General features: G+C 37.4%; 1 long non-coding RNA gene across 1 annotated transcript; it reads left to right on the forward strand.

Moving 5' to 3' along the window:
- The first annotated feature begins 3739 nt into the window (after positions 1–3739).
- Positions 3740–9718, forward strand: LOC136302609 (uncharacterized). The gene is made up of 3 exons (XR_010724097.1): positions 3740–3826; positions 7150–7246; positions 9518–9718. It is a non-coding gene; the product is annotated as an uncharacterized lncRNA (long non-coding RNA).
- Positions 9719–10427: the final 709 nt, after the last annotated feature.

Below are 10427 nucleotides of genomic sequence, written 5' to 3' on the forward strand. Positions count from 1 at the left end.
AATGACAGGACAAAGCCATCTACATGAATAGCATTAAATGAACTTTCTTTAAATGCTTTAAAAAAACAAAGAAACAAAAAGGTGTGTTTACTCTTTGACGCTGAGATGTTGGCAAAGCAAAGATCCAGTTCATAGGCTGAGGAAATGCACTCTGCAGATGGCAGAAGCAAACCTTAGTCCCAGTTCATGCTCTAGCAGCTGGTATCCTAAGTTTTGCTTCCCTCATTGGTCTCGCTTCCTTTCATTTAACAGCCACACTGTTACTTATTTTCCCTGCTAACAAATGGGGCTTTTGTTCATGTCCTTCCTTTATGTGGCCCCTTCAACTAATCTTTGTTCTTGAACTTAGGACCAGGTTACTGAAACATCGTTGACATAAAACACAGCGAGAGTAATGTGTGTGAAGCAGACCCCTGAGCAGAGTCTGCTACTGCTAATCCACTTGCATTTGTTCCTGAAAGGAAAACTCAGCTTGCTAATGTTATGTCAGGCAGCAGACCACTGTCAGAGGAATTGTACCAGAACCTGTATCACAAATATATGGGCACCATAAACTTACTTGCTGTGATCCTTTGTAGGCATGGCCAGAATTGGGAGGTGGGTGTTCTTTCCAATATCTCATGTTAACTCTTAGAAAAGGGAGCAGCTGCCTCTTCTGCTGCAGAGCAGCCTGGTGACAGCACACGGGAACAGATGGCAGAGCAAGTGTCTCTTTCTTCACATTTAGGCAGTCCCCTTCTCTCCTCCTGCTTCTCACAAACAGCCTCACTGATTTTTTTTTTCATGGTATAAAGATACAAAATCTTTTCTTTTCACTTCAGGAAACAATTACCCTTGCTCTTTGCAGAGCAAAAAGAAGAAAGGGAGTAAAATCTAAAGCATTAATTCCACAGCCCTCCACATCCCCCATCCTTCTTTCACAGGTCAGTTAACTGAAAAAACAGAGATGAGCTTTAAGGGATTTTTTTCCTGTTATGTGGGCTGATGTATAGACAATATTAACAGCATTTGGTAGCTTTCTGTATGGAGAAACAGTGGAAATGTATAATTCAAAGTAGGGAAAAACTAGTTATTCATTCCTTGACTTAAACATCAATTCCAGAGCTTTTGTCATTTATATCAATAATATGAAAACATAAATGCTTAGTTTATAAACAGTTTATACAGCTGCTTATAGACACAAATGGATAGTTTATGCATCAAAACTTTTGCACAGCATATATTATCTAGTGACTATTGTCTGTAAGTATAACTAGATGAGAAAAAAATGTAAGCATAAAACCCAGATTTCAAATATTACATGATTTCCTTTTGATTTAGTTACTGACAATCGTGCAATGACTTGCACTTGCCCTAATACAAATTAATTTGGAGGTCATATGGACCTTTTAAAGTCACTGTTATGGCTGAACTCCACTGGGACCAAGTTAACATGGCAAGGTGCTCTGTTCTTTCCTTAGAGGAGTCCAGCCAGCCGTTCAGTCTGCTGCTGACAGGAGTGCCTGGAGCAGCCAGGCTTGGATGGGAGATGCTGGTGGTAGGTCAGCACGCCGAGACTGATTGATTCAGACTGTCTGCTGCTCACTTAGTGCCACTGAGTTGGCTGCACTCTCTTTACCTTTTCAGTGGTAAAGTCTAGAGATGCATGTATTTTTAAAAGGCAATTTAAGATTCTGACATAATTCCAAGGCCCCTGGGACCTGAGAAGCTCTGAAGTCACTGTAATGCCTAGACTCTGATGTATACTTGCTCTCAGAATACTGTTCCTGCAATTATACTTGTTCCTATAACTTTCACTACCTCATATTTTGAAAGAATTAAACAGCAATCTAAAGCAAAACTCAGAATCCAAATATATACTGAAGTAAACTGGGGAGTAATTTTTTTTGACCTGGTGAGCATTTAATTCCCTGAAAAAAAATTAATCACAGTTCTCGATATGCAATGTGTTAATTTAATATAAATATTTTTCAGTCCCCTAAAATATCAGAATATGAGCCAGATATTTGCATGGAGAAGACTTGAATAGATTGGTTGAATGAGTACTCCTATGAGTGAAGTCTTGTCTCTTTATATCAATGTCTTTAGAAATTCTCTCTTGGTTACCTCTCCCTGTAAACAAGCACTCTTTATATATGCTATTTATAGGTGTTTTGTATTGCTGCAGGTGAAAATGATGAAACTGGACCCTGGGAGACACTTTTTGTTACATGCTGGTCTCTTCAGGGATTTGTGGAATGTCACTTTGAAAATGTGACATGATAGAAATTGGTGAGCTGTGCTCTCTCATGCAATAAAGTTTACATAAATAATGAAGTGTTTCTTCTGGTTGATATAGCCCATAACTTCTATGAGCGTTTTCATCAAAACTACTATTTTTTAAGTGAGAGAAAACACAAAATATCTTGCCTGTGTGTTCTGTGTTGGGAAATAATATAAAGTTTTAAATTCACTTTTGTACTATTTAATCTGCCATTGAAGTGGCAAAACAAAACAAAAATCATCAGGCCAAGACTGGTAACATTGCAAGTATCAATAAAATGTTATAGCCCTGTCACTATTTGTGGAACAGGCAATTATGTTTGGGTTTGGGGCTTTTTGTTTGTTTGGGTTTTTGGTTGTTCTTTTTTAAGTAGGAAGGTTTTCTACATGTCAAATAACCACAGTCTTTAGCTAAGTGAACTGGCAGCCCAGGGGATTCAGATAGAGGTGTACCTGCAGAAAAGATCCAGATGACTTTCACTGAAAGCACACAGGGTTTGAATTGAGGTGGATTGATTAATCAACTATTGATTTTTTTAATGAAAACCTGAAAAGTTATCAGATCTGTGTTTTCAAAGAGTGGGTGGTGCAACTGCTCCTGATGGAGGCTAAAACAGCATGAACTTTTGTTGTGTGATTTCACTGGTTTCTTGGCTCTGGATTATATTAAATAACAGGAATAATTACACTGAGGGTCCTGTCCTGCATTCCTAACATAAGCAGAATGCTTATTGGATTTGCAGTGTAGGTCTGTCTTTTGTTTAGGAAAAGCTTTGAAGCTTTTTGAATAAGGACCAAGTCAAGGTCTTTGAATGGGACCCAAGTAGTGTTCTGCATGAATAAGATATACACTCCACATACATGAAGAATAATTATTTACATTTTTATGAGGATTCTTTGTAATCAGTACTTTTTGTCATGCATTGATTTCATAAATGTGAACTTGCTTTTGAGATGGCAGGAAACACACCACTTCACACTGAGAAGTTGCTTCATATATAAAATATGAGTGATGGGTTTGCTGGTGTCTATATTCAGCACTGTCCTCTACTGGTTGAATATAGAACTGTGCAGGTCTATGTTGAGCAACACTGGGCAAACAAGAAAAGAATTTGATGTACATTCATTCAAATTCAAGAATTAGTCCTGAATCAATCATGCTCATGGCTGTTTTGTGTTCATCCCCCCATAATGTTAGAACGAAAGATGCAAAAAATTTATTTATAATCAATTTCCAGGTTTATAAGAGTGAGATAATACCTTTTTCTAGGCTAGATGGTACAGTTAGAAAAAATGAAAAATGAACAACATTTCAGGCACAGAAGCCTACATTGTGTCTGATAGAGAAGCCAAAATATGCAAATAAAGCAAAGGTTAAAAACAGGTGACTAAAGTTTAACACAACTGCTGCTTGTTTAGATTCCTCAGAGAAAAGAGAGAGCTGATACCTGCAGGTTAATGGGGATGCAGTAGCAGACGTGAGTTCCTAGATACCTGTGAAACTGAGAAGACTTCCTGTGGCTCTTAAATGCTCTACAGCGCAAAAGGAAAATTAAACGTGGAGGTCAGAATATTTAGATGTGAAATTTTGTGGCTTAGATCACTATACCTGTGGCATTATACTTCAATTTGATTTTGGTTGTCCACTTGGTTAGTTCTGTGTTAGCCAGCAGGAATATGCAAAGCTTTTTCCCTTACAGCCTTTTCCTCTAATGAGTATTAGATTACTTGTTGCCATATTATACTTCTCTAAAGTATAGAATGGGATAAAGATTTTTCATTCATTCCAGCTTAAGAATTTAATATAGTTCAGCATCTTGATGATTTTTCTAGAGATCATATTTAAAGAGAAAAAATACAGCATTTTCCTTTTTCATTGGTCAATTTTTAGCACTTCTGTAACTGAAGAAGTTCATTTTGTGTCCCTAGCAAAAAAAAAAGAAAAAAAAAAGAAAAAAAAAAAAAGAGCGAGAGAGAGAGAAAGAAACAACTTATTCCCTTACTTTGGGAGCACAGAGCTCAGTAGTTCAGTTATTACAGCAGTATTTGCTTTAATTGTGTTCAGGAGGGCAGTACGTGTATGCAGCAGCATTTGTAAAAATGGCTACTTGGAGACATATCTGAGAGAGCCCCTGAGATCTATCTTACTGTGGTGGTGTAGCTCTGATTTCTGTTATAACACAATAAAATATGTGGGGTTTAAGACTGCCTCAAATCCAAGTAGCTTCATTTTATTTTATTTTATTTTATTTTATTTTATTTTATTTTATTTTATTTTATTTTATTTTATTTTATTTTATTTTATTTTATTTTATTTTATTTTATTTTATTTTATTTTATTTTCCGGGGTGGCAGGCAGAAGAGAAAAGAAATATATTTAGGAAGGATGTTGCTTCAGAAGTGTAATCCTGTTTATCTGACGCTTTCACAGATTCATTTCAGTGGCAGAGCTGGATCTAATAAAGGCCCACTGGCCAGAGGGCAGCAGTATCAGGTCCACCCAGCCTGGCACTAGGCATCCTGCAGCGGAGCTGCTTCAATGTGGCAAAATGGAGGCATGTCTTCCTAGCAGTGTGCAGAAACCTCAGCAAAGAAGCAGTCTGGTTCTCATGGCAACCAGGATTTCCATATACTGCAGGGGTACACACAGTCTGACATCACTTTGCTGCAGGGAGGATTTCAGTGCATACTCAAGGGCTAAATTAAGCCCTTTGAAGAATGTGTGTCCATTTTTGTGTATGTCTTTCCTCCTGTGAAAGGGAGAAGCACAGGGAAAGAAAAGAGGATGCAAAATTATATTTCTCTAAGTCATAATAAAAATAACCCTGACACACCCAGCTTCTCATTTTCAGTTTGCATCCCATTTTAAAAAGCAGTGATATCTTGCACAACTGGGAAGAAAAAAGGATGGTAGCAGTTCCTTTAGGTGTTAGAAGAAAGATTGTTTTGCTAATCAGAGCACAGGGAAACAGATTTACTGAATGTTAGATGATGCTTTTTGCTGCAACACCATATATACAGATTTTATCAGGGTAAGCCTGTAATGAAGATGTGATATTCATCATGCATGATACAGTGACATCTGGTGTAAGACATTCTGTGCTGTATACTGCAGTTCCCAGCTAGGAAGATAATTCATGTGCTTCGGCTTTATCAGGCTCTGCCATGCAGCCCAGAGAGAGGTTTCCTTACCCCTCATTTGAGATGAGTCATACTTTTTGTAATATCTTACAGGGCCCCATGTTATTCAAGTCTGCATATATATTCTGTCCGGGGGAATTATAATACAGAAAAGCCTGACATGAAATCTCTATTGTTCTATTACAGAGATTGGAGTTCCCTGAGTGTTAAAGGTTTACAACTCCTTGTAGATCATTTATAGTATGACTCTGGACCTAAAACAATTTAAATTTGGCTTCAGTTGGTTGAGGACAGTTAGCATACTGAGGGATCTTTACCTTTTCTTTTTTTTGGCAGTAACCCAAATGCCGAACTGAAAACTCTTCTCATGTAACTTTTTTTTTTGTTTGAACTGATCGGAATAATTTTGGATCCTTCCCCTGGCAAAGCTTAGTATGGGCTTTTGTGAATTCTGATATATAGAGATCTTGTAGGTCTAAGGAAGATATCAGTTATTTAATGCAAAGCTGTAGTTTTACCCTTTTCCACACTACAAACTCTCACTTTTCAAAATGAAGATCAGTAGGGCTCTGCATAGGCAAGACATTCACACCACCATCTCAGCTGCATAATTAAAGGGCCTTAGATTTGTTTAATTTTTGAGCAGGGGTATACTTTGCAATGTGTTTTTTGAAGTGTCAAATATATTTCTAAATTATCGCAATTTAGGTGAAAATTTTAAATAAACATCATTATATTTCTTGTGAATCTGACATATGATTAAATGCTTTTGCGTGTTTTAATCAACAAGGTTCACTCTGCTTCTGAATTATGGCTCCCTTCTTTCTACTTGGTTATGAATCACAATTTTATTACATTACTGTTCTTGATGTTAAATGTGAGATATATTATCACACATCTGATAATAAATGTCCTTTCTTAGTCATCTACATATGGGGAAGGAAAGAAAGAGAAGAGGAAAACATGAAAAATAAAAGTCAGACCTTGATACTTTACCTGCTCTGTTCTCTAGTGAATTGTTTTCATGTGGGCAGCTGCTGGTAAATGTGGAAAACAAAACTGGTGGTTATATAATGACTTCAGAGGAAAGAGAGCCTGCTTTGAACTGACAACAACCTTGACAGCTTGAACGTTGAAGCTAGAAATATCTTGTCAGAAATATTGTCTCCAACACTGCAGAACCATAGTGGAGCCCTTCACTCTAGGAAGGAAAGACTGGTGGCACCTCTGCGCGTGACTCTGCTGCAACTGTGCAGGGCCACTGGAAATGGCCAATGACAAGTCCCTGATCTCTGCATCCACATGAGCACATGATGTGTTCTCACTGCCCCTCCTGTATCTCAGAGGGAGCTGGATTTTTCTGGCCTTCACGTTCGAATATGGTGCCACTACCACAGTGACAATGAAATCAAACGGATGGCTTCTTTTAAGAAGCCTATCTATGTTGCTTGGCACCAGAAGTCCTTTTCATATTTTTTTTCCAAGTAGATCCAGATGTGCATTCAGAATTAATTATAATTTTCTCTTTGACTGTATTTCTATAATGAAAAATATTTATCACACAGATGGGAAGAGACTTGCCTAAGCCAAGTGTGACATAAGTGAACTACTGCATTTTCCTCCACCTTTTCTCATATAATTCTTAATCACAATGGTCCATTTTTTTGATATTTTTTATTTATTTGTATGCAATAATGCAGTACACAAATGTATGTTATTCCAGTGTAATCTTAAATTAATTTCTAGGTCACACACATGGAACTCGCAGGGATGTGCAGAATCTGCAGGCATCAGCAACATCACCAGCAGTGACCTGGCATTGTGCTGTGGAAATGAAGAACAGGTGTGTTCTCTGAAACTACTGACTTAGAGAGACAGCAAGAGAGAAACAGTGGGAAAAGAGATTATTAACAGAAGAGAAGGTCTCATTTCTTCATTACAAGAGTATGACATATATGACAACGGACCATCAAAATGCTCCCTTCTGTTTTGTTTTTTAAACATTGTTTGTGCTTAAAAAGCTGGAAATGGCCAAAGCCATCGGCTGGGTGCACTGCACAGTCACTGACATCCCCTCAGGGATGTTGCAGCACTCCAGTAGCACACCTGTAACAGTTTTGCAAAAGCAGCCCCTACAGGCTCTGCCCTGTGTGATGGATGCTCCATCATGCTCCATGCAAGATGGTGTTTTATTTTTTACACCTGGAACAACATCCTGATCACTTATGTGCTGGTCTTCTTAGGCATCATGGCTCCTTTTTATGGCTGAGAATAGGAATAGAGGAGAGATTACCAGCTCTGGGAGGTTGAGACAAATAAAAATATGCGACACATGCTGTGTATGTGACAATGGGCCTCCTGTCACAACAGGCAGAATATCAGCCTGTCAATAACCTTTACCAAAGCCATGCCACTGATCCAGTTACCAATATTGTCAAACAGCAGCCCAAGTGTCAGCCCATCAGCTCTCTCCTTGATCCTACCAGATTTTCTGCTGCAGGCATGGTGGACAGTGGTGGGGGCTTGGCAAGATTCCACCAACAATGGTGAAAGCAACAAACAAAATTATAAACCCAAAGTACATATGTTTCTTTACATACAAGAATTACTTGGACTTAATAGAACAGTTTGACAATTTAATAGAAATGACACTTAAAATATCATGCAAATATATGTATGAACTACCTATAGGAATGTGTAAATATATGTATCATTAGATAAAGTTGAGACCCACATGAAGTACATCCGCCTGTTGTCAAAACCCTCAATTCACTCTTTTCCATTATAGTTCCAACATTATTTCAGTCTCTGGGTCTTTCCTGCAACACTCAAAAAAACTTTATCTACCAATAATTTTATTTTTTTAATCTCCTGTCCTGTTATAAATCAGGATGACAAATTTAAAAGCTTCTACACATTAAAAAGCTCAGTGTTTTTCTAATTAAATTCAGAGGAGTTTAACTGCTTGGTACAGTTTTCTACCAGATTTTTAAACTGGCTTCTACTTTGAAATGTATCCTTCAAAAGTCAAAAATGAAAATTTCCATTCCACCAATATGTTGATTTTTTAGTAAGAGATAGTATCATAGCTGAATGCTGGCTAAAGTCAACACCCTGACTAGGTGTGGCAAGGTAGATAATTTAGGCAAAAGCTCTGGAATCAACACCATCTCAGTAAGGAAAATAGGCGTTTTAAGAATTGGTAGTTGTGTGCCTCATATACAATCTGCTGGGAGCGGCATATGGTATCATATCTCTCATTCCTCAGAAACTCCTCAGGGGATGCAGGCATTATGGACATAGCAGTGCTCTCACTGCCTCTGCACCTCCTCCTGGCAGGTAGTGGGACTGTAATTGCCTACATTTCATTTCCTTATTTTTTGTTATAGCAGATTCATTTTTCTAATCAAGCCCCTTCAATGGTGCTTCTTTGCTGAATTTTAAGAACTGGGAAAAGCTGTTAAATGGTCTTCTACCCTCTCTCTCTCATAACAGTAAGAGGCTGCTTACTTTAAAATTTGATTGCAACCACAATCTTGTGTTACTAAGCCTTACCAGAGGTTTGTTCTGGAAGGTTGCTTGGCATTTGCTATAGCATGGGTTCTTCTATGAGCTGTGTTCATCTCCCCTCCACCCCGACCATTCTATTTTGCAGCTGTAGATTTAATTTGATCAAATACTGGTTGTGAAAGTTCTAACACTACAATATGTAGCATGATCTGTAAAAATAGCCTTCTCTTTCTGTTAATTTCTTATCAGGTCTCTGACTCTTGATTGTTTTTTATTGCTTGGATAATATTTAGTGTACAGTACAGCCTAAGGTACAATGATAAGCATAATAGATAAAATGTAGCTTTTACCTAGAAAATAGACTAAGATAAAAAATCATTTAGTCTTGCCTCAGAAAGAAAGAGCCTGTCTAGCAACAAATCCTCAGTAGCATTCAAAAACATCTCTTAAATGGTATTTCCTGGAACGGCCAGCCGGGTGACTTACAAAATGGAGGTTTCACCAATTTTTTTATTTTAAATGTTTCCAATTTTATTGTGTTTATTCAGACAGTTGAAGTACCTATATGAAGAAATACAATAAAATTCTTCAAAATTTTCTTTAGAATCACCAGACAAGGACTGAGAAAACCACATGAAACTTCAGAACCACTGGAGAGAACCGATTTTCAGAGCTTCTGAAGAGGTGTACTGATCATGTTGAGCAGCATGTATGTCTCATGCCTGTAACAATAGAGTCAGAACTCTTTTAAGTGTAAAAATTAGGTTTATTTTAGTGATTTCACCGATATTTTATGGATTCTATGATTACAACATGACCTTAACCACTCTCAGATATGCATTCCTGAGAACTTTGAATCCTTCCTCCAGTCTGTTCTTAGGACTAGCAACCATTCATGGCTTTGAATAATTTTTTCTAGGATTTTGAAATATCTGTATCTAAAGTTTAAAGTTTTATAACCTGAACATACAATTAATCTCCAGAGTTTCAGTGATATTTTTGAACCATACACAGCTAACCAAGTAGTTTTCAGAGTAGTTTTCCAGGAGAAGCAGTTGCATTCCACGTTAAAAGACTGATAAAATCAGCCACATTCACCCTTGTGATGCAGCTGATCCATGCCCAGTTCAAAAGGGCCTGCTGTGTTTTATGAGCACTAATACTTGGTGATTTTCAAACGAATCTAATGCAGCTGGAAGCCCAGGATAATGAGATGATGAAATCAGCAATCAGCATGGCAATAATGAGTATTACAACGATGTTTGTAAGAATTGATGCTCAGTTGTTACATTGTTATCTACTTTACATTACTCCAAAACAACATGTGAATTACAAAAATCATAATCAAATAAGATCATAATCATAAGAAAATTACATAAATGTGAGATCTAAGTGTCCATTTTTCACTTTTTTTTTTTAAATTTTGGGCTTAGAGATTAAAGGTGCATCTCAGATCATTCAATATGAGACAGTATGTGCAAAAGATCAGCCAATATTACTGAATTTGTGCACAT

This window comes from Chamaea fasciata, unplaced genomic scaffold (genome assembly GCF_029207755.1).
Source record: "Chamaea fasciata isolate MVZ Bird 193981 ecotype frontalis unplaced genomic scaffold, bChaFas1.0.hap1 SCAF_1, whole genome shotgun sequence".
NCBI lineage: Eukaryota > Metazoa > Chordata > Aves > Passeriformes > Sylviidae > Chamaea > Chamaea fasciata.